This window comes from Megascapheus bottae, chromosome 13 (assembly GCF_031878675.1).
Source record: "Megascapheus bottae isolate mThoBot1 chromosome 13, mThoBot2.hap1, whole genome shotgun sequence".
Taxonomy (NCBI): domain Eukaryota; kingdom Metazoa; phylum Chordata; class Mammalia; order Rodentia; family Geomyidae; genus Megascapheus; species Megascapheus bottae.
In genome coordinates this window covers 48,360,162-48,382,543 of record NC_143521.1, presented here as the reverse complement: position 1 = coordinate 48,382,543, position 22,382 = coordinate 48,360,162, and the positions used below count along the sequence as shown (strand labels likewise).

At 36.4% G+C, this 22,382-nt stretch overlaps 1 long non-coding RNA gene across 1 annotated transcript in view; it reads left to right on the top strand.

Annotated features, from left to right (window-relative positions):
• Nucleotides 1–22,382, top strand: part of LOC150055928 (uncharacterized) — a 67,260-nt gene that overhangs the window by 14,960 nt on the left and 29,918 nt on the right. The window contains exon 2 of the long non-coding RNA XR_016537479.1: nucleotides 6,049–6,102. This is a non-coding gene — a long non-coding RNA (uncharacterized LOC150055928). The remainder of the gene's footprint in view (nucleotides 1–6,048; nucleotides 6,103–22,382) is intronic.

The following is a 22,382-nucleotide window of genomic DNA, read 5'->3' as shown; positions in this document are numbered from 1 at the left end:
ATCCTGTTTATGGAATGCATGGAAAGTATATTCATCTATCCTCTCATAATACTCTTCTAATCTCTCTGGTTCAAAAAAGAAAACCAGTTTGATTCTGTTAATCTCTAGCTTGAGATTATAAATCAAGGTAGCCTCAGTCATGGAGCTTTTACCTATGTGTGTGTGTGTATAAACATATATGTGTATATATATATTATATATATGTAAATTTTGTCTTACTTTGATTGTGTTCATACATATTATCACTTATGATTAATTGCCAATTCAGCTAGTTTCCCAATAAAATATCAATATAGCCATCCATATCCTGGCAAATAACATCAAGCGTGTGTGTGTGTGTGTGTGTGTGTGTGTGTGTGTGTGTGTGTGAGAGAGAGAGAGAGAGAGAGAGAGAGAGAGAGAGAGAGAGAGAGAGAGAAGAGAGAGAGAGAGAAAGAGAGAGAGAAAGAGAGAGAGAGAGAAAGAGAGAGAGAGAGAGAGAGAGAGAGAGAGAGAGAGAGAGAGAGAGAGAGAGAGAGAAGAGGAGAGAAAGAGTACAAGAAAGCAACTTCACAACCCCATGCCCTTTAGTTCATTCATGAGAATGGAGCCACTGTGATGTAAAAGCATGAGGTTGAGGTTAGGTCCATCCTCCCAGCAGGTTTACATGGAATATTACATTTCCAGAAGAGCCTATTTGGGGACACATTCAAAGCACAGGAAAGAAATACCATGTCAGTTATTGGTGCAATGTTGGTAAAGCAGTAAATAAGACTGTTTTTAAGACACTGAAAATGGTAATTTCAAAAATCTCTTGTAATTCTATAATATGATTTCTATAACAATCAGTATCTCCTAGCTCAAATCCACTGTTGTCTGCAATACTCTAGAATAGAAATATTTTGAAATTGGAATCTCATAGAGAAAGGGTACTCTATTGAGAACACTGAAATTTTTTGCATTCATTTTTGAGGGGTGTAAAAAGAAGAGTTATTTGTTATTTGTTTCAAAGTCAACTGATAGTTAAGATGCTTTAAAAACATTTGTTGAAATGATTGAATATTTCAGTGAAAGAATAATCAATGATACATCACACCATCAATGATACCAAGCACAGGAAGTTTGGTAACTGAATAAATAAAAGCTGCATAAAAATTCAAGAAATAGCATCTATATAATCTAGTATTTTGAAGCCACTGAAATGGATGTCTAAACCCTAGAGTCATCTAACTTGGGCCAACAATCTCCCTTCATGGTATAGTTGTTCTCACTCATTTTATATTTGCTTTCTTCAAATCTGTTTAAAAAAGGGGGGGTTCAATTGAACACGATCATTTTCATGTATGGTGCATTTTGATCAGAATCATTCTTTCTAATAACTCTCCATCACTCCCATCCCACTCATAAAATTTCCTAGTTTAATTTTCACTTATGCAGAGATTTTTCTATTTGTTTGTTTTTTTGTTTGTATATTGTTGTTTTGGTAGCTGTTCTCAGCTTTGGCATAAACCCAACTGCTGGGTGTTTGTGCAGGGTCAGATGAGAAGTTCTAGATTGATAGTTTCCCAAGAGAGCCATGGCACTGAGAACATAAACTACAAACCAAGGGGAATGCCAGCCCCCAAAGCATCAATGCATGGCTTCAAAATGTTCATGGAAAATGAGAACACAAAGCAAATAATTGTGACAAGCATATTGTCTAATTAAGATGAATGGGACATGCTTCTTATGCATTTTAATCTGTTAAATAAACAGCATATTAATAAGGCTTAATTATATCACCACATACTTAAAGTGACTTTCTAAAATGAAGTTTATTTTGATTTAGCATATGCTTTTGTGTGTGTATTTGTAGCACTTTTACCAGCACCATACACAAATAACATCTTGAAATAAATGATGTGATCAAAATTTCTTCCTTTTGATATTGTATCCTAGCTAAGATTTATAAAATGTATTCCTACTTGATGTATCATTTCCATTATAATAATTGACTATTGACACAGTTAGCCAATGACCTGGACAATGTATATTTCCTGGTTCTATTATGTTATTATTATTATTCCACATTCATCTGGTTCACATTTCTCACTGATTCTGTTTAAGAAATAGCAGCTAATGCATTCACCAACATAGTCTTTGCATAGATGAAGAATTATCCTGGGTTCTTTTATTTTCTTTTCATATATTTTTATTGTAATTAATAGAATGGTTACATTATGTTCACCAGATAGAAGGTGCATTATTTCACAAACATTGATACCCTTTCTCATCCTTTCTTATGTCTTGGTCCCCATTTCATTCCCCCCAGCCCTGTCCCTCACCTTGATTTCCCCCTTCCTTATCCGATTTCAAATAACCACATAAACATATATACAATATATCAGATAACAAGATAAAATACTGTAACAATATAAGATAACCAAGGGACAGCAAAAGAGATGAGAGATAACATAGTACATTAAGGACAACAATCACACATTATATGGCTTTTGTTTCCATATCCTGGAGGTCCTTTCATTTAGTGTCATACTATATGGTGTTATGTATCTAAGTTTTGTTCTATTGTAAATTTCTGCTAGGAGAGCCCAACATTTCTACTGATTATGACAAATGAGGGAAACCATTGAGCCTACATTACTTTGAATCTGGCTTATTTCACTTAATATGATTTTTTTCTAAGTCTTTCCATTTCCTTACAAATGGGGAGATGTCATTCTTTCTGACAGCAGCATAGAATTCCATTGTGTATAAATACCATATCTTGTTGATCCACTCATCAACTGAGGGGTATCTGGGTTGGTTCCACATCTTTGCTATGGTAGATGGTGTTGCAATGAACATCGTTGTGCTAGTGGATTTAATGTCCTTGTTCCTGGATGATTGGGTTAATGCTAAGTAGTGGAATTGCTGGGTCATAGGGGAGCTCTATGTTTAGTCTTTTGAGGAGCTGCCATACTGCTTTCCTTAGTGGTTGAACGAGTTTGCACTCCCACCAACAGTGTAGTAGTGATCCCTCCTGGCCACATCCCCTCCAGCATCTGTTGTTATTAGTTTTCCTGATCCTGGCCATTCTAACTGGAGTGAGGTGGAATCTTAGAGTTGTTTTGATTTGCATTTCTTTTATGACCAGAGATGTTGAGCATTTCTTCATGTGTCTATAGGCCATTCTTATTTCTTCTTCAGAGAAGACTCTCTTTGAGTCTTTGGCCCATCTTTTAATGGGATGGTTGTTTCTTTGGAGATTAGTTTTGGAATTATTCAATTATTTGAGCTATTGATATATTTTAGATATGAGGCCTTTTTCTGTTGTATGGTTAATGATGACCTTCTCCCACTCTGTAGGATTTCTAGTTAGTTTTCTAACTATGTCTTTTGTCATACAGAAGCTCTGAAGTTTAATGCAGTCCCACTTATCCAAAATTCCTCTGATTTGTTGTGTTTCTGGGTCCTTATTAAGAAAGTTTCAACGATCCTGGGTTCTTTAGCTTCCTTCTAGCAAGACGTCCCTTCCCGTCCCTTTCCAACTGGACTGGCTGTGACTAATATGAACAACAAAATTCCCTGGTCACCAGGACCTCCCAGAGACTCAGTGCTACATCCTTTAGCTGTTTTGTTACCTTTAAGAATTCCTACAGTTCACTCTGCTGGAAAACCCAGATGGAGGATAATATAGGAAATGCTGGAGAAGCCAAGGTGAACTAACTTACAGAATACTCATGCAAAATATTCTAGCAAGAGAACTACCACTCTGTTTATGCCCAAATATCCCTAGAATTTTGATTTTGAACTCTGATAAGTTGTTGTTAATACATTATGCAATTATTTAATAGAGGCAGTATACAGCTAATGTGATTTTTTTCATAAGTATTGTCATGCGAAGCACCAGTGGATCATCCCTGCAATCTTTCTAGCTACTCAGGAGGCGAGATCTGAATTTTGTGGTTCAATGCCAATCCAGGCAGAAGGTCTGGGAGACTCTTATCTTGAATTAACCACCAAAATAAAAATAGTTGGGAGTGGAACTGTGGCTCACGTGATAAAGCAGTGCTAGTGTTGAGCAAAACAGCCCAAGGACAGCACCCAGTCCCAGGGCTGGCAAAACTAGGCGGGGATGTTAGCTCCAATAGCATAAATGGATACCATCAGATACATATATATATATATATATATATATGTGTGTGTGTGTGTGTGTGTATAATATATCACACATATTATATATAATAGACATAGATAATATGAGAGGTAACATTATATAATATATAATATGTATTGCATATAAATGAGAGAGAGGCAGTTTGTCCTTTCTTCAGGGAAACTCATAGTTCCTCTGACTTGGGAGGTCAAGCTTGCCCTTTGATTTCTGATATTCATCTCTTGGACAGGATTATGCTTCCTTATTCTTCACATTGTACTTGGCCATAAGATTTATTTTAGTGAGTAAAATAAAAGCAGCAATGGCATACTTCAATGTAGGAGATGTTTCTCTTTTGAGAAAATACAAGGAAATGAGAATTGAAACAACATTGAGATTTTATCTCACTCCAGCTGGAATGGCCATCTTCAAGAACACAAACAACAGCAAATGTTGATGAAGACTTTAGCAAAAACTGGATACACTGTTAGTGGGAATATAAATTAGCACAACTGCTGTGGAAAGTAGTATGAAAAGTTCCCCCAAAACCTAAAAATAGGAATATCGATGTAATCCAGTGAAACTATTCCTAAGGATATACATATAAGGAAATGTAGATTAGGATACAATACAGGCACTTGTATGCTTATTTGTTACAGCATCAAGCTCAGCTATGGAAGCAACCTTCATGTAATACATTCATGAATGAATTTTAAAAACATGATTTATATTCACAGTGAATATTATTCAGTAATATAGAAGAGTAGAGTTGTATCATTTATAGAAAAGTGCATGTAACAGTGTATTATGATATTAAGCAAAGTAAGTCAGTTTCAGAAAGACAGAAGTATTCTGTTTTGTGTCTAATATGGAAGCTGGATCTTATAATGTACACATGCAAATATAAAGATAAATAGGTATGTATAAATGTACATATATATTTTACATATACCCTCATTGTGTATATATGTATATAATATATTTTATTTATATGCTATATACTTATATAGTATATAACATCATATAGTATACACTACTAATATTAAGTATAAATGAAATAATATAATGTGTGTATATATATATATATATCTTTATTTTTTGCCAGTCCTAGGCTGGAGCTCAGGGACTGAGCACTGTCCTTGAACTTTCTCAAAGCTGGAGCTCTGCCACTTGAGCCTCAGCACCACTTCTGGCTTTTTTCTATGTATGTGGTACAGAGGAATTGAATCTGGATCTTCATGCATACTAGGCAAGCATTATATCACTAGACCAAACTCCCGGCCTATGTACATATCTTTTAAGATATATGTCAGCTATATATAATGTACATAAAGATATGTATATACATGTTATATATGTATACATAAAGATATCCATAAATTAATACCTATATATAAAAAGATACATAGAGAGGGATTTGTACTTATGGGACTGAAGATTAGAGGGAAAGAGGAGAGGAAAAATGGATGATATAAGATGAATACTAGTGAAATATGTTCCATCCATATATGGAAATAGCATAAACAAACTCACTGAAAGCAGCTGAATAATAAAAGGGTAGGAAGGTGGCAAAACAGAAAGTAAGTGAGAAGGGTCAATATGAATTAAGCACATTATATGCATATATGAAATACTATAGTTCAACTGCTTTGAACTTTAAAAAGCAAAGGGCAGGAATACAAAGTAGATCTTGTTTTGTGGTAAGCATTATTGGAAGGAAGAAAATTAATGGGAGAGAAATATGGTAAAAGTATTTTATGTACAAGTATGAATGGGATCTGTTGAAATTGTTTTAAGAAAGAAGGAACAAAAGGAGGTGATTGTGATTAAGGGGTATTGTATGCATGTATGGAAATGTCATAATGCAATGTTCTGGTGAGCTGATCTGGCTACTTTTTTTTAATAGTAACATTCATTTTTTTCCTGGCTAACAGTATAAGGAGGCAAGGAACAGAGCAGCAGCCGGCCCACAGCAACATACAATGCAGGTAAGTAATAGCCCTTCATTTTAGGAGCTAGTAGATCTTAGGGTATTCTATCTATGGAGCCACCAAAATTAGGATTCTAAAAAATAAATTGTATGACATTATTCATCAGCATAGGCAGTATCACCTCTGTGGTTGACACTGCCTTATTCAGTGCCTTGTTTTTATTGTCTTCAGGCAAGTACTCCACAGTCACAGTGCTCAAGTGGATTATGCACAACTAGATTATGATCTTTTCTGTTTGGCATGCTTTGTATTATTCTGGAAAACTCCTATTTACTCATTACGTTTCATAGAAAGGGCCATTTACTCTATGAAGTTTTTCCAGTTTTGTTTGTTTGTTTTTTTTTCTGAACAAAATCAGCTTCTATTCAGTGTTTCTGTAATCAAGTAATGCAGATGATGATGATGATGATGATGATGATGATGATGATGATGATGATGATGGTGATGATGATGCTGGTAAAAAATAAAACCATAGGAAACATGACTCTGTTCCACTGTGTTAAATATTTTTTTATAATCTTGATTTATTGAATCTTTGCCATAATCTCAGGAGGTAGTAACATGAAAATTAAATGGCTAATAATATCTTTATAAAAACACCATCAACATTTAAAAAGCGATTATATTAGTTATTTTTTGTACCACATCTAGAGCCTGCTCTTAGGACCTGAGCTTTATTCACGAGTTCAGTGTTGGTGCTCTGCCACTTGAACCACAGCTCCACTTCCAGACTTTTGGTGGTAATTGGAGATAAGAGTCTCAGGGACTTTCCTAAGCAGGGGTCTTTGAACCACATTCCTCAGATCTCAGCCTACTGGAGAAGCAAAGGTGTGGAGAGTTGCATAAACCATTCAAAATCACACAGATGTTAAAATCTGGAGCCAGAATTTGCATTCAGATAATCTGTCTTCTGCATAAGTGATTCTGATTGGAAAAATTACCCTATATGAACAGTTCAAATATCTAAGAAGCATTGATAAAATGGAATAGTTCATTTGTTTAGTCCATTGCTGGCCAAAGATGGATCATGTTTGTTATTTTTATAATACTGTAATATAAAAAAGGCCAAATACAAAGAAAAGCGGGTTTGGTTCAGCTTTTTTCTTTTCCACTATCACATGGCTTTTTATCTTACTATTAAAAGTGAACTTTGGAAATTTATCTGTTGAAACAGTCACTAAGACTTTTATTGAAGAAGGTTACTAACTCATTCCAATTATTTCCTTTACTATTAGAATAATTATGATTGAAAAAGCAACACTAATTTTCTGATAGCTAATTGTTCATGTGATGACATGTCCAACCTCACCTCATCTCTCTTAAAATATCACATTTCTCTTCTAGAACATTCCCCTTCTCCTGTCACTACTTATTTTCTCAATTATAAATGTCCCTGCCTTCTTTAGTTTAGAGTTCTTACTAAGAATATTGGTTAGAAAGCTCTTATTTTCAGTAATATTCCTTTCATCCAATTATGGTTTATTATAACTTTTCCTTCCTTTTAAGCACATTTTCCTGGAAATCAAACCACTCCTCAATCAAGATCATTTTAATTCACGTCAAGGTTATGGAGGCTACAGGGGGTGGTTAGTGTTACTTACCCTAGGTACCCAGAAAAAGTTGTAGACCCCAAGTCAAAGTAAAGTTAACCTCAAACCTAATACTGGTTTTTGAGGTCCTACTATTTCTAATGTGTTTAAGATTAAGAGAATATTTTTTTTTATTTCTAGAAATTTGCCTAGAGCTGAGGCAAAAAAAATTCCTCAATCATTTCTTCACAACTTCTGCTATAAAATCCCCATTCACTTTAAGATTTCACATATAAAAGAAGCTTTCCAGTATATAACTGAGGGACTTATATTCCAGCTACAATGAAAAGTATAGATTCATTTATGGCTTCTAAGGGTATCATGCTATCTTACTATGTTCTTTCCCTCCTCTGCCTTTCTCCCTCCTACACCTTCCTGTATTTGTCCTCTCTCTCTTCCATCCCTCCCTGCCTCTCTCCCTCCCTCTCTTCTCTCCTTTCCTTTCTTTGCCTTCCCATAAGGTCTCATTTTGTTCAATTCTGATGTGGATCTAAACGTTCTGATCACTCACAGGATTTATTTTATTTTATTGTCAGGGTAATGTACATTCGTCAGGTAGTGGGTGCATTGCGTCTTGAACATTGATACCCCTTCTCATGTTTTTGTCCCTCTGTCCCTCCCTCCACCCCCTCCCAATCATCTTTTTCCCCCCTTGCCATCCCTATACCAAATAAACCAATAAATGAATATGCAATATACCAGGTAACAAAGTCAGATACAGTAACCACTTGAAATTAAATATAAGGGGAAAAAAGAAAAAGAATAACTGCACAAAGTATATTGAGAACAGCAAACACAAAGATAAACCTCTTGTTCCCATATTCTAGGGTTCATTTCTTTTAGTTTCATCCTATATGATCATATGTACATAGCTTTTGAGCTGTTGTGATCCTCTACTAGGAGAGTCCTAGATGTGTACTAATTATTACAAATGAGGGAAACCATGGAGCCAAAAGTTTGATTTTTTGCAGACTTGGTTTTTCTCAACACATGATAACCATATCTCTTCAAGCAGTCTTTCAAGGTAGTTTTTTTTTTCTAACAGAGATGTTTTTGCTCTATCTTAAGACAGTTTATTTTTGTTTGTTTAGGTGGGTTACTTTTTTGGAGTTATTGGGATAGTTGTTTTGCTTTTCTATAGTAGCTATTTTTAGACTTGATTATTTTCAAATATTTATATTTTTAACATTTTTATATAAAAATACAGAAAGGTTTCAGTTACATAAATCGGGTATTGAATACATTTCTTTTTGTACAGTATCACCCCTTCCCTCATTTTCACCCAATTTTTAACTCCGGCTCGCTCCAAATTATTTTTTTTCGGGGCTACATGGAAACAGGAATGATATAAAAATGTCTCACATATGTTAATAACATATGTGAAGCATATACTCCCACGCCTAACAGCTGACATTTTTATCAGGTAAGAATTAAAGTCTCCATGCTCTCCTATAGAAGCCTTCAACTCAGAAGTCATCTTCTTTTATGAAGATAAAATATTGTGATCTCTACTTTATGGATAAGAAGTATGATGCTGATCTTCAATGGTTTGCTGGAAATGAGAGTAAATGACAGAGTGTGACTACAGAACCTCTACTTGTCTGCTTTATTTCTCCAGAGTGTCTCATTTCACTGAAAGAATGGAGAAATTTGTGGGGGCGGGGGGAGGTAAAGAAAAGAGCCAAGCACATCAGTGCTAGCCAGATTAGGGTTATGGGGAGAAAGACTCTATTGCAGGAGTTTTATAAACAATTCCAGGAACAAAATTATTTGTTTCAGAGTAGATTCTACATAATAAGGGGGAAGTGAAAAAGATACAATTTATTAATCTTTTATTCAACATTTTTCAACATATTCTTCTTTTGCGACGTTGCCCAACTCTTTGGATGACTACAAGTACAACAGAAAGTTATGCTTCTATTACGATATCAGCTCTTAGGAAGACAGGCAGCTACAACTTTTTGCCAAGAGACACAACCATCTCCATCAACCTATATCTATACATTGATTTTTAAAAATTCCGGAAAGAATTAGATCTACAAGTTTGGTTTCTCAAAGGGAATTCCATTTTCTCATTGACTTTAAACAAGAAAGCCCTGGAAACAATCAGTCAATACACATCTCAGCCAAGAACAAAGGAAACCTGTAGAAGGAGGATTAGTGAATTACCTGCCTAGAAAATTCAAGTGAACTACACAACAGCAATTTTCCATCTTTGCATGTATTTCAAAAGAGACAACCTGAAAAAAATCTAGAGATGTTGGTTATGTGGAAATGTTCAGCAAACTGAAGACTGGGTGGAACAGATGTTCAAATCAGCAACATTCTGAAAAATACAATTACTATTGAGCTAAAATTAAAATTTGGAAAACATGTTGGTTTATGGATGGTCTTCACACAATCACAATATCATACAATTTTGCATTATAGAAAAAGAATTAAAGGGAAATCTTTCAATAGAATACACTGTAATTCAGGAACAAAGCTTAGAATTCATGAAGCATTGCCTTTGCTACAAATATCCTTGGATAGTTGTTTGGGAAAAAAAAATTTCAGCCAGCTAGAGAACATCACACAAAGGCCATTTTGACTCCATAGCTAACGCGAGAGCTTTCTTCAGGGCTTCATTCTCATTTTCTAACTTTCTCTTTAATTTTGCTGTATTGTCACAAGATTTAGCAATGTGAGATGAAAATGGAGGACCGGAGACAGGGAAAGAAGAAAACCAATTGTGTTTTTTCCTCCCTCCTTGAGGGTAATAAATAATATTGCATCTTCTAGGAGGCAACTTAGACCAATTCAAGTAAAACTGAGACACTGAGACAAACAACAATTTGTGAGACAAACACTGACCTAGAAATTGTTCATGGCCTCTATTGTGGTAAGAGATTATTGAGGCAGAAAAAGACTAAATAGAGAGCTGGAAAATGGATTTGAAGCATGAACTTAATCTTGAGTGGGAAACTGAATAATGAGTAACCATAGCTGATTAACCTCTTTCTAGCTCAGTCACTGTTTTTTTCAAAGGCAATAATAAAATCTTTCTTCACCATCTCTGGTAGGATAAGCAGGTTCTTCAATACCTCATGACATATAAATCACATCTCCTTCTCTTTATTATTATCATCACTAGGAAAAAGAAGTAATGAATAGCAGGGGTTGTCATCATCATATTAAATATGTTTAGATATTATTAGATTATAAACAATGGAATCGGGACAATTTATAATATAATTTGAAAGATTAGACTTTAAGAATTAAAAGAAGAAGGTAGATAGCTGCAAATGTAGCAAAGTAGGCAAGAGAAGGCTGGAAGGAAAGTGAGATGTGAGGCCTGGGAAGAGAAGATATTCACAGGTTATGGTAGAGGTAGATGGTAGGCCAGCCTGATACAGACCCATGAAGCCAGGAGAATGAAATGAAAGTGGGTTAAGTAGAGGCCAGTAAGCATGGCTCACGATAAGAGGATTGTTTGAAGATGAGAGTTAGACTGGCTGAAGAAAAAAAAGTCAACATAAGTACAGAGAACAGACAAGATTGTAGTAAAAACAAAACAAAACAAAACAAAAAAAACCTAGTGCCAATGCCATGTTCCAGCTTGGAATGATAACCACCTGGCTACTTCCTCTGGTCCTGTCATGCTGCTTACCCAGTGCTGTGTCCTTCCTCACGAAATAACTCACACCATAGACACAAAGATCCCACTCCAAAAATTCTTTCCTCAGAATTGCTATTGAAGGCTTTGAGCAGGGAAGGAACCTTTCAGGAGGCGACATGTTCCTTACATTGAGATCTTTGACTCTTGCCATCTTTTGTCTATCTCCTGTTGTTGTGGACTGCAGATGGGTTTCCATGCTCCACAGCTCACTCCATCATTGTTCACGATGCCCTGGAAATGTCTTCCCAAAATGTATGTCTCATACTATCATCTCTTTGTTTAGAAATCTGCTAGGTTTTTTCCCCCCTCCTGTTCTTATATGAGTTTTTCTCAAATTCACATTTCTCAAGGCCCTCTCTTCTATTTTCTGGCATGCACTCCTGACCCTCCAACCCCTGGCTATCATGTCACTAATTTTCCAGACGTTGTATCTAGGAAAGGCTGTGTTTTGATGGATGTGGGTAGTGTCACAAACTCTTAGTACCCTCATCTTCAAAAGAATCACTCTGTGAATGCCAACTCCTCTGACAGGATTTTCATAGGCTCTTGACATGGCCTTTGTTTAAGTCCCCTCCCCCATCATTTTATAGTATAATCAAACATACTGAGTACCCTAAAGTCTTTCATTAAATCTATGTGGCTACAGAAATTCCTGGAAGATATTTGTAATGGACTTTGGAAGTATGTGTCTCTACATTACTCACCTCGTTTAAAGTCCACTCTGAATTCTTAGCCATCATTGTGCATATCAGAGGTTTTGTTGAACCAAGAAAATCTAATCTGCAAATGTGGAATCAAACGTGTGTATGTACTCTAAATTTCATGATGAGTGAAGATGAGACAGTCTTCTGTTTCTAGATGTTAAATTAATCCTTTGTGAAATTTGACAGCAATTTTTATCACTTTTAATTTATTTATTTATGTATTTATTTATTGCCAGTCCTGGACTTGAGTTTAGGGGATGAGCACTGTCCTTGGACTTTCTCAAGGCTAGAGCTCTACCACTTGAGCCTCAACACCACTCCGGCTTTTTTCTATGTATGTGGTAATCGAACCCGGGTCTTCATGCATGCTAAGCAAGCACTCCACCACTAGGCCAAACTCCCAGCCCCACGTACTTTTTTCATTTTTAAAATAACTTCTGGGCCTGGTTCGATTCCTTAGTACCACATACATAGGAAAAAGCTGGAAATGGTGCTATGGCTCAAGTGGTATAGCTCTAGCCTTGAGAAAGCCCAAGGATAGTGCTCAGACCCTGAGTCCAAGCCCCAGGACTGGCAAAAAAAAAAAAGATTAAAAAAAAAAAACCTTTTTACTGGACTTCGGTGGCTCATGCCTGTAATCCTAGCAATTTAGGAGATTAAGATCTAAGAATCGTGGTTCAAAGCCAGCCCAGGCACTAAAGTCTGTTGACTCTTATCCCCAATTAACCCCCAGAAAACTAGAAGTGGTGCTGTGGATCAAGAAGTAGGACAGCAGCCTTGAGCTGAAGAGCCCAGGCCCAGAGTTCAAGACCCATGACTGACAAGAAATTAATAATAATAAGAAGAACTTCTTGGCCTTGTAGAGAGGTGTCATTCAATGAAGCAGTTTATGAAAACAGTGTGTCTTAGTCAGTGTCACCCCTTTTCGCATTTTTACCTGCCCAACTCACATCTTGCCTCACTCTTTTCTTATTTCTATAGGATATTTATTGAATTTTTGCCAGTTAACAAAGCAGTATATATACACACGCATATATATGTATATATATAAAATGCATCTTGATCATCACCACTAAGTCCATATTTTAGAACCAGAAATAAGATATTTTTTGCCAGTCCTGGGCTTGAGCTCAGGCCTGAGCACTGTCCTTGGACTTTCTCAAGGTTAGAGCTCTACCACCTGAGCTTCAGCACCACCTCTGGATTTTTTCATTGTATGTGGTACTGAGGAAAACCTGGGTCTTTCTGCATGCTAGGCAAGCATTGTACCACTAGGCCAAACTTGCAGCTGAAATAAGATATTTTTAAAGCTAGGCTCAGATAGTCTTTGGGTCTTTTGAAAAGTCCATTGGTTTTAGCCACTGTGTTGTAGTATCATATAAGTTCGTATTTCAAGTTAGTATGTGGCATTTTCTGTCCATTTTACAGACTGATGTCTTTAAACTTTGACTTTATCAGCAGTATCTGACACATAGTAGCTCCTAATTGTGTATAAAGATAGATATATAGTCATACATATAGATGATGTAAGTTGACATAGACACAGATATATAGAAGCCAGTATAGACATAAATATCTTGTTTGAAAAGAATTGACTAGGTCTGCAGTTGTAGCTCAATGTGTTAACACTTGCCAAGCATGTGCAAGGCCTGGTGTGAGGTCACCAAAACCACAAACACAAAGAAAAAAAAAGAAAATGAAAGAAAAAAGGCAGAAGTGGGGAAAGGAAAGAGAAGAGGATAAGAGGAAAAACGAGAGCAGCAGAGGGAAGGAGAAAAAAGGAGAGGTAGGGAGGAGAGGGAGAAAGAACTAATGTGATCTGTTGATGTTTGTTGGAACTCATGGGATTCTGATTTCTAGTTACTGGTTTATGATATAAGTACACCTTTGTCTGCTGAAAAAGTCTTCATTTGTTGTGTATATCATGCGGATTGTTTCTATTATGATATTTGAAAAAGTCTTCTTGGTCAGTACTTTGTGCTTTAGTATGGATCAATCTCTCTAGGGGTTTGATAGCTTTTCTTTACACACATTATTCCTTGAAGACCTGCACAGGCAGTCATGCTTTGATATGTTGTGTGGGATGAGAGAAAGTTTCTCTGTCTTCCTATGTTCATGTATTAAAGATTTCTAAGGAATTTTTTCCTTCAGATTCCACATGAAACTGACACAATAACATATGCTTCTTTAGATTTATTTGCTTTATGGCAGGAGATATCGCAATACTGTGCTGAAGCATTTGAGTGAAGTATTCAAGCTTTTACCATTATATGCTTAGTTGACAGTGCTATTTTGTGTGGAGATACATGAATATTTGTTAAATGGCCTCTGTTAATTATTCATGAAGTCAAACAGAGTTTATACTCAGATATCATTACCCCCAAGGAAAAGTAACTGTAAGTTGTTGGATATTTAGACTTATTGAAATACTATTTTTGCATAATTTAAGCATAATGTTTAAATCTCTGATCTTATGATTTGCCTTGTTGAATACCATGCATAGTGCACTATTTTATAAAAACTATTTTATTGTAAATGAACCAAGATAAAAATATTTTTGAGATTATACTCTGAAAGAGGAAAAAATTTTGAGGGAAACAGAAAGTTCAGAATAGTTCTTAATACATTTTCAGACTAGGTTGTGAGGAGATAATTTTTTTTACCAGTCCTGAACCTTGAGCTAGGGCCTGAGCACTGTCCTTGGCCTTGCTCAAGACTAGAAATCTTCCACTTAAGTCACAGCACCACTTCTGGCTTTTTTCTATGTATGTGGTACCGAGAGATCAAACCTGGGTCTTGATGCTAGGAAAGCACTCTACCACCAGGCCAAACTCCCAGCCAGTGAGGAGATAATTTATAACTCCCATTAACAATAGTGATATTTGAACACATACATACCTTTAATTATGTACACACTTGCCAAATTATATTATAGATGATTCAGCAAGCCATACTCTTGTATTTCTCAGCATCTTAAGTTAGCCCATTTATGGTCAGACTTTCCTGTGTTATTGACCACAGAATTGCATTTATCAAAACATTTTGTCCATTAAGCACAGAAAGGAAAGGTTAAATAAGACTAAGGTTCTGACACAATGAATGAAAGAAATTCAAGATTAAAGTCAATACCCCTCTTTGATTTGTTGGTATAGAAAGAGTAATTGAGTGATCTAAAGGTAGGATTTATATTTTTACTTGACAGTTGTGCCATGAATTATTGTTGTTTTCAGGGTGAAATAGTCAGTGTAGAAATACCATCCTGCTATTGTAAAGATGATTGGGAGTTGAGCTGTGGCTAACTCCCCAGGGTTAGCTTGACATTAGATGAAAGGTCTAAGGGAATAGGGAAAAGCTGTAATTTAGACATCCCTGTGTCACCAGGATTGAGTATATAGGATATAACCAATACATTTTGGTGTGTTTCTAACTAATTCTACAGAATTCCAGCTCCACTCACTGAATTTATATTGCAGCTTGATTGGATGATCCAAGGATGGTGTTGATCATAGCTCTAGAGCCTTGAGTTGGAGTCACTACTGCTTCCAGCAGTCCCATGATTTCACATCCTTCCTTTCCCTCTTTCTCTTTCTTTTCTTTCTCTGTTTCTCTCTGTCTCTGTCTCTCTCTCTGTCCCTTCAAAATGACATGTCCCAAAGAATAGCTAGTCTTTTTACCCTGTGACCTGCAATGGGAAGACTTCTTTAAGTCAACCTATAGCAATAGACCCATGGTCATTGAGATGTAAACTGAGCAGGGAATGCATATTTCTTTCATCAAGACACTGTCATTTACAGCTACTTCCTATTTCTGGAAAAGTTATTGATAAATAAATTACCAGAAGTCAAGTGTTGCAATGGCAGCATCAACAATAAAACTCTAAATTGTGCGAACTGACTCTAGTAATTATTACTAGAGGCTAGAAAAATGGCCTCATCTGTTGTGAAAAGGCAAAACATTTGGCACAATCCTCCTTTATCATGACTGAACAGACAGGTTATTGGGCCATGATGTTGTTCCTGTTGGCAAGGAAATTCAAAAATTGTACATGAAGGACCTTCTTTGCAATTAACTACATTTGCCAACACACACATACAAAATATACTGAAGAAATCTGAGGTCAGAAAATGATTATCTGCTTTGAAAAAGGGGTGAAAGAAGCAACAGATGGGGGATTTAAGATTGCTTTTAATTCCAAATAATCTAATTTGTGTACATAAAATTTTACTGACCATGTTGAATAGGATAATAAAGCTACTAAATCCTAAAGTTGAAGCAGTACAAATGAAAATACAGCTTCAACTCATTTTTTTCATTGCACAGAAAATAATTATAGTAAACACATGGAAATAAGACCTTACGTACTTTATAATGTGTTTTTTCCTAAATAGATGGAAAAACTAAGTTAAACAGTCCTAAACAAATATAAGTACTGATTTTAAGAACTTGGGAAAGCAGGTGTCTCTTGTGGGTAAAAGGAAAACATATAGATGATGATTTGAATGACAACGGTAAATTGACAGCTTTCACAGTGGCAGTCTAGTTCAAGACCTCTGAATGGGCTAAAGAGTAACTCCTTCGGAGCCATAAAATGATACAGGAAGAAAGAGATTAGGGGAAGGTTCAATTAGCCCTCTGTCTAGAGACAGGAAGGTCAGGAACAGGATGCAGAGCAGCTACTGACATGTAGAGATGGCTGAAGTCAAAACAATGCAATATTTTGCAGCAAGTTCAAATTTCAAAATTGCTGATGGTCTGGACTCCAGTTTTGCAGAGACTTACCATTCAAAACACCAAATGACTTTTCTCTGTGCTTCTCTGTGGAGTTAGAGAAATGGTTCAAAATATATTCTTATTTAGTTATAAAAAATGAGAAGGATAGAAGGATAATGAGAGAAGGACCTTCCTGACTTCAGAGTTGCATTAAATCAATGTCAGATTGTGTGGGTCCAATGACTTCCCTTTCTGATGAGACTGAACTGTTTGCAAACGTATGTGCATATGTACGTACCTGTTCATTTGTTCTGGTACTCAGATTGGAACTCAGGGTCCAAAACTTGCTGCATATCAGCTTTGAAGTTCTAGCTCTTGAACTGTGTTTTCAGGTCTGCATTTTTACTCATTATTTTGGAGATAATGGCTCCGGGACTTTTCTGCCCAGGCTGATTTTTAAACTACAGTCCTTCACATCTTGGCCTCCCAAGATGTTATCTACTGATGTCCAGCCTATTAGGATTACATTTGCTGTTTATCTCTCTTCTAGGTATCTCTGATTCAGATATGTGGTGAGTAATCTAGTTTCTGTACTTAGTTACTAAGTTTCCAGCTTTTAGAACTATGGGGAACTATATCTATGCCTGTTCTATAATCACACAACTCTAGATTTCATGCCAGTGTTGTGATTGGGTGAGCCTTTCTGAGTTTATTCCACAGATAGAAGTTGAGGGAATTTGATTTCGGCAAGGAAGCAAATACTTGTGATTAGGAGAATAGGTTATTGAATAGATTTTATTCTCAAACCTCTCTTTCCTATGCAGTGATTTCACAGCCTTAATCCTTGGTCCTTCCAGTAGCAATGTTAATATTTTCCTCCACTGATGGAATTTATTAATATAGGCTATACTCCAGTAGAACCATTTAGAAGTATCTCAAATTTCCTCTGATATTTTTTATTCTTTTCCCTGAGACAATGCTTGAGAAATGTATGGTTTGACAAGGGGTTAACTATTAATTTGCTAATGGAATCATGCCTCAAACCACAGTAGCATATGAACTCAGTGAGAACTCGATCTGTCTGTAAGCCGGTGGAATATGGGTTTAATACCTCTCTGACACCATTAGAATGGGATATTCTTTGGATACAGGGATTTAAGAAAACAAAACATAGTTTAAATAATGAGGAAAAATACATTGTCCCTTAAGACAGTTGCCTTTACTCTATTTTATTTTAGTCCTGTTCTCTTTTCAGATAGGAGTTTGTGTTTATTTACTAATTTACTCTTAACATATTTGTTTCCCCATCCTCTTATATAAACTGAAGCCAATTGTTTGTTTTGCAGTATTATGTTCAGAGAAGTTTTTGAGGGACTTAGATCTGGCTTTCAACCCTGTTTCTGTGACTTGCTTGCAGCATGACGATTGACCAGGAAAGTTCCCTGGAGCCTCTCTGAGGGTGGTAACACAGCAAATACTTTGGCTTACTTGCAATTTCTATTTTGCCTTCACTAGAGACAAATGTGTGTACATTGTAATCCCTATAAAATTATTTAAGCATATTCCAAACTCTGATTTATTTCAAATAGCCTCATTACAAATACTAAATGAAGGACATTTCCAAGCTTTATTTCTTTGTGTGAAATATTTTTATCAACAGTGCACCAGCTCAACTCCATTCTCAGCCTATAGATCTAATCACTTAGTCAAAAAAAGTAAACAAAACATTCAAATGCTCCCAAGAGTCCACCAGGAACATCTTTGGAGGGATAGATGGGTTGTTTCCTATCTCCTCACCATCGGCCATTTATCACAACCTTCTTGTGATATCCTGTCTTTGTTTATATAGCTTGTCTCTCTTGTTTATACCAGCCCATTTACATGGGAAAGAAATAGTTCAGTGGTATTTTCTGACCATTTGCTGAGTTTGATTCTTGAATTTAAGGTTCCTTGATTTCTTCCCGATGAAAGCTTTTGGTCTGGGATAAATTGTCATCTATTGCCTCCTGCTATCCATGTCTCTTTCACTTTCTTCTTTATTAGCTCTAGAGTCTTCATGACTCATTCCTATCAATACTCTTACAAGGAATATGCTGAAATACCCAATGTCTTTGCACCAACGCTGCTGTAGGAAGTAGAGTAATGGAGAGGATGCTGTTAAGATACAGGGGGCTATAGCCCACTTTTCATGGCAGGATCACTGGGTTTAATCCTGACTCGATCCACTTCGTTTAATAAGTCAATTTCATGTTCTAAGTATGCTCTGTCTTCTGTACAATGGAGCAGCTTCCAGGGTCTGAAATAAATTTTGAAATAATGAATGAGAAATAACTTTTGTATGATTGGACTTTATCTGGAATTTAAAATGCAGCACACGTAATGTACACATGTGATGGTCTGTGTTTTGGCTTAGCTAATGATAGATTAGTTAATTCAGAGATGCTTTTACCTTCTCACAAATTAAAAGTACATCATTCACCTTCTCCTTTGGTTAAAGATTTTAACCTCTATATTCATTCAATTTATGTGAATTCAGCTATAGTCCTTCAATAGGACTGACACAAACAAAAGAAGGGGGCACAGACAAGACGACACTAGTAGAAGCAATGGTAACATATTTCTACATTTGAGTATTTAACTTCTAGAGACATGATAAGGTCAGCAATTTCCTAAAGAAATTTCCAGGGTACAGTTTAGCTTCATGAGGCTTTCCCCAGGTTTAGTCTAGACCTCCCAACCCATATAGACAACAGGTCTCATTCAGGGACACAAATCTTCCATACCTCCACTTTAGCTGCCTGTAACATACTTTGCAAGAAAAAAAATCATCATTTGTTTAATGCCTATTAGGTATCATTCACCTTGATTATCTGTATACACTGTTGCTTGCCTTGGAATGTAAATGTTTTGTCCTATTTCAGCTTAAAGCATAGAAATACTTATTTTCTCAAGGGCATGAACAAGAACCACATACAGCCATCTTCAGGTGTACTAGACTTTACTTGACCATTCTCTGCTCTTGCACATGCATCATCTCGGCCTGCCTTAATCGCACCTTGCATGATTCCCTTCATCTACAGCTTGCTGCCTCAGCTCTCTCCACGGTGTGCAAGCTCATGCCTCAATCTGCCTGACAGTCGGCAGATACTGAAGACACAGTTATACTGACTCTGCATGGTGACACTTGCTAGGCATTCTAGAAAGGCATTCTGTAGATCCTGAAAACCACTGGAATCTTGAGAAGGACTACTTTTTGTTTGTTTGTTTTGCTTTGTCCTTGGTTTTTTTTCTCCCAATAATCTCTGCTAATTAATCATTAATTCCCTCAATTGTTAATGTCATCAGCTTGGCAAGGGGATGGCCCCAAAATGACTGAAAAATCAATAATCTACTGAATTAAAAAATCATAAAATAAGGTCAACCCTTTATTTCAATTTTCCACATATCTTCAGTGCCTAATGGTGTGGATGATAGTTTATGGAATTTTTGAGATCTATTTAACTTTTTCTAATTAGATAATAAAATCACACATGTGGATTCTTACCATGTGTGTCAGCAACACCCTTTTACTGCTATTATCTCATTTAATTCTTCAGAATGTCCGATGAGATGAATACTACTGTTTCTCTGATTTGTCTGATGAGGAATTTGAGGCTTAGGAAAGTTAACTTGATGATCTATAATATTGCTGAGTGTAGGAAATTCCTTGGCATGAATCTCAAGTTCATAATCTTCATTGTGGCCTCATTAAGCCAGAGATCTCTTGACATAATTAACTTTATTAAGAAGCCACTGAAGAAATAACACATAGCCTATTCCCATAGGAATTCCAAGGATGATACAGGAAAGCACTATATTTCTTTCCTCCAGCACTTTAGGAACTTCTGCAATAGTCCCTTTGTTCTCAGACCCATTCTCTGCCCTGTACTCTAGCTCATTACCTTTGATATCTGAATCCAGCAAGCACTTCATGTTAGCCCCCTTTTCTCCAGCTTACACTTGGGTTCTGCCAATGGAAAGTACTAGTGACAGACTGGTAGAAAGATGAAGACAGATATTAATCTTTTCTACCTCTGTTCTTTTCACTGGGCCTTGGTTTTTAGCAGTAAGTGTTTCTCTTGGTCTATGGTCACAGTTAGAATTCTCCCTCTCATGTTACAACTTTTTCTGAATCCCAAGTACATTGTCCTCAACTCTCTAGTTCAGGCCTCAGCTTCCTACAGATTTTCACTATCATTGGTCCGTTTGTTCTCTCTCTCTTTGACCTTCTTTTCATTTCACAATGCCTTCACTGAAATCTCTTTAATTAACCCTTGGAGAAGTCCTTCTAATTCTTTCAAGTAGCTGACATAGTTTTTCCTTCACATGTACAATGAAAATACTTGCCCGTGATGCAGGGAATATCAAATGTAGGTTCTGTTTATTAAATGTTTGCTTTCCTGTGCATTAAGAATATATTTGATCAAAGTATGTTTTGATGTCTGAGCAACTGGGCAGAGAAGAAGCAACAGTGAAAAGAATACTAAATTGAGTTCAAATTATTTGGGTTGGTGTTTACGTAGGCTATATCTTCCTGAAGTGTGTCAGAAAATTCCACACAATATTAGTGGAACTTGACATTTTTTTAACTGGGCTGTGACAATAAGGATGCTTATGAGAAACTTATTATGAGGAACAAGCTAGATGATCCAATAAAAAAACATATTCAATAGAGCCATGTAGGAAATATTTAATCTTGAATAATTACTCACAAAGAGCGTGTATTTTAATCAGTAATAGATGTTGAAGTGCTATAATAACCTTCTATAAGGGCCATTTAATTCTCTACATCATGTATTCCAAAAGTCTAGAGGACTATCGTAATTACTACTATATCTCTAGAGCTTAGAAACAGCCGGCAGATACTAGCTGCTCAGTAAATAGTCAAAGAGTTTATTCAAGACCTAAGAAATGTTTCTTTCCTAGAAAAGACTGGCAAATATATGTATACAAAGCAAATTCCCTAAATACATTGCCATTGTGAGCCCAGAGGGCAATGATTCTTTAACAGTCCTTCTTCCTCCTCCTTCTCCTCCTCCTCCTCTTCCTCCTGCTCCTCCTCCTCCTTCTTCTTCTCCTTCTCTTCCTCCTCCTCTTTTTTTGTTTACCAGTCCTGGGCCATGAACTCAGGGCCTGGGCACTGTCTTTGAGCTTTCTCAAGGCTAGGTATTAACCACTTGAGCCACAGCACCACTTCTGGCTTTTTCTGTGTATGTGGTACTTGAGGAATAGAACCCAGGGCTTCATGAGTGCTAGGCAAGCACTAGACCACTAGGTCATTGCTCATGGTACCTATTAGTGTCTCTATAACAACAAGAACAACAACAACAAAAAAAACCTCCAGAGAGTAGATAATAGAGAGCCTCCGTGTTTTTTATTCACTCTTGCAGAGGCTTGAATTTAAAGATGGAAGTATAACTCAACTGGTTCCTTATCTGGGGAGGACCTGCTTCCTATTTCTAAGAGAGACATCATTGCCACATGTTCCAGAGGAGAGGAATGCTCTGTCCTTACATGATGGAAGACAAAAGGCAAGAGAGCCTACATGCAACTTATTCTTCTAAGAGCTTTAATCCC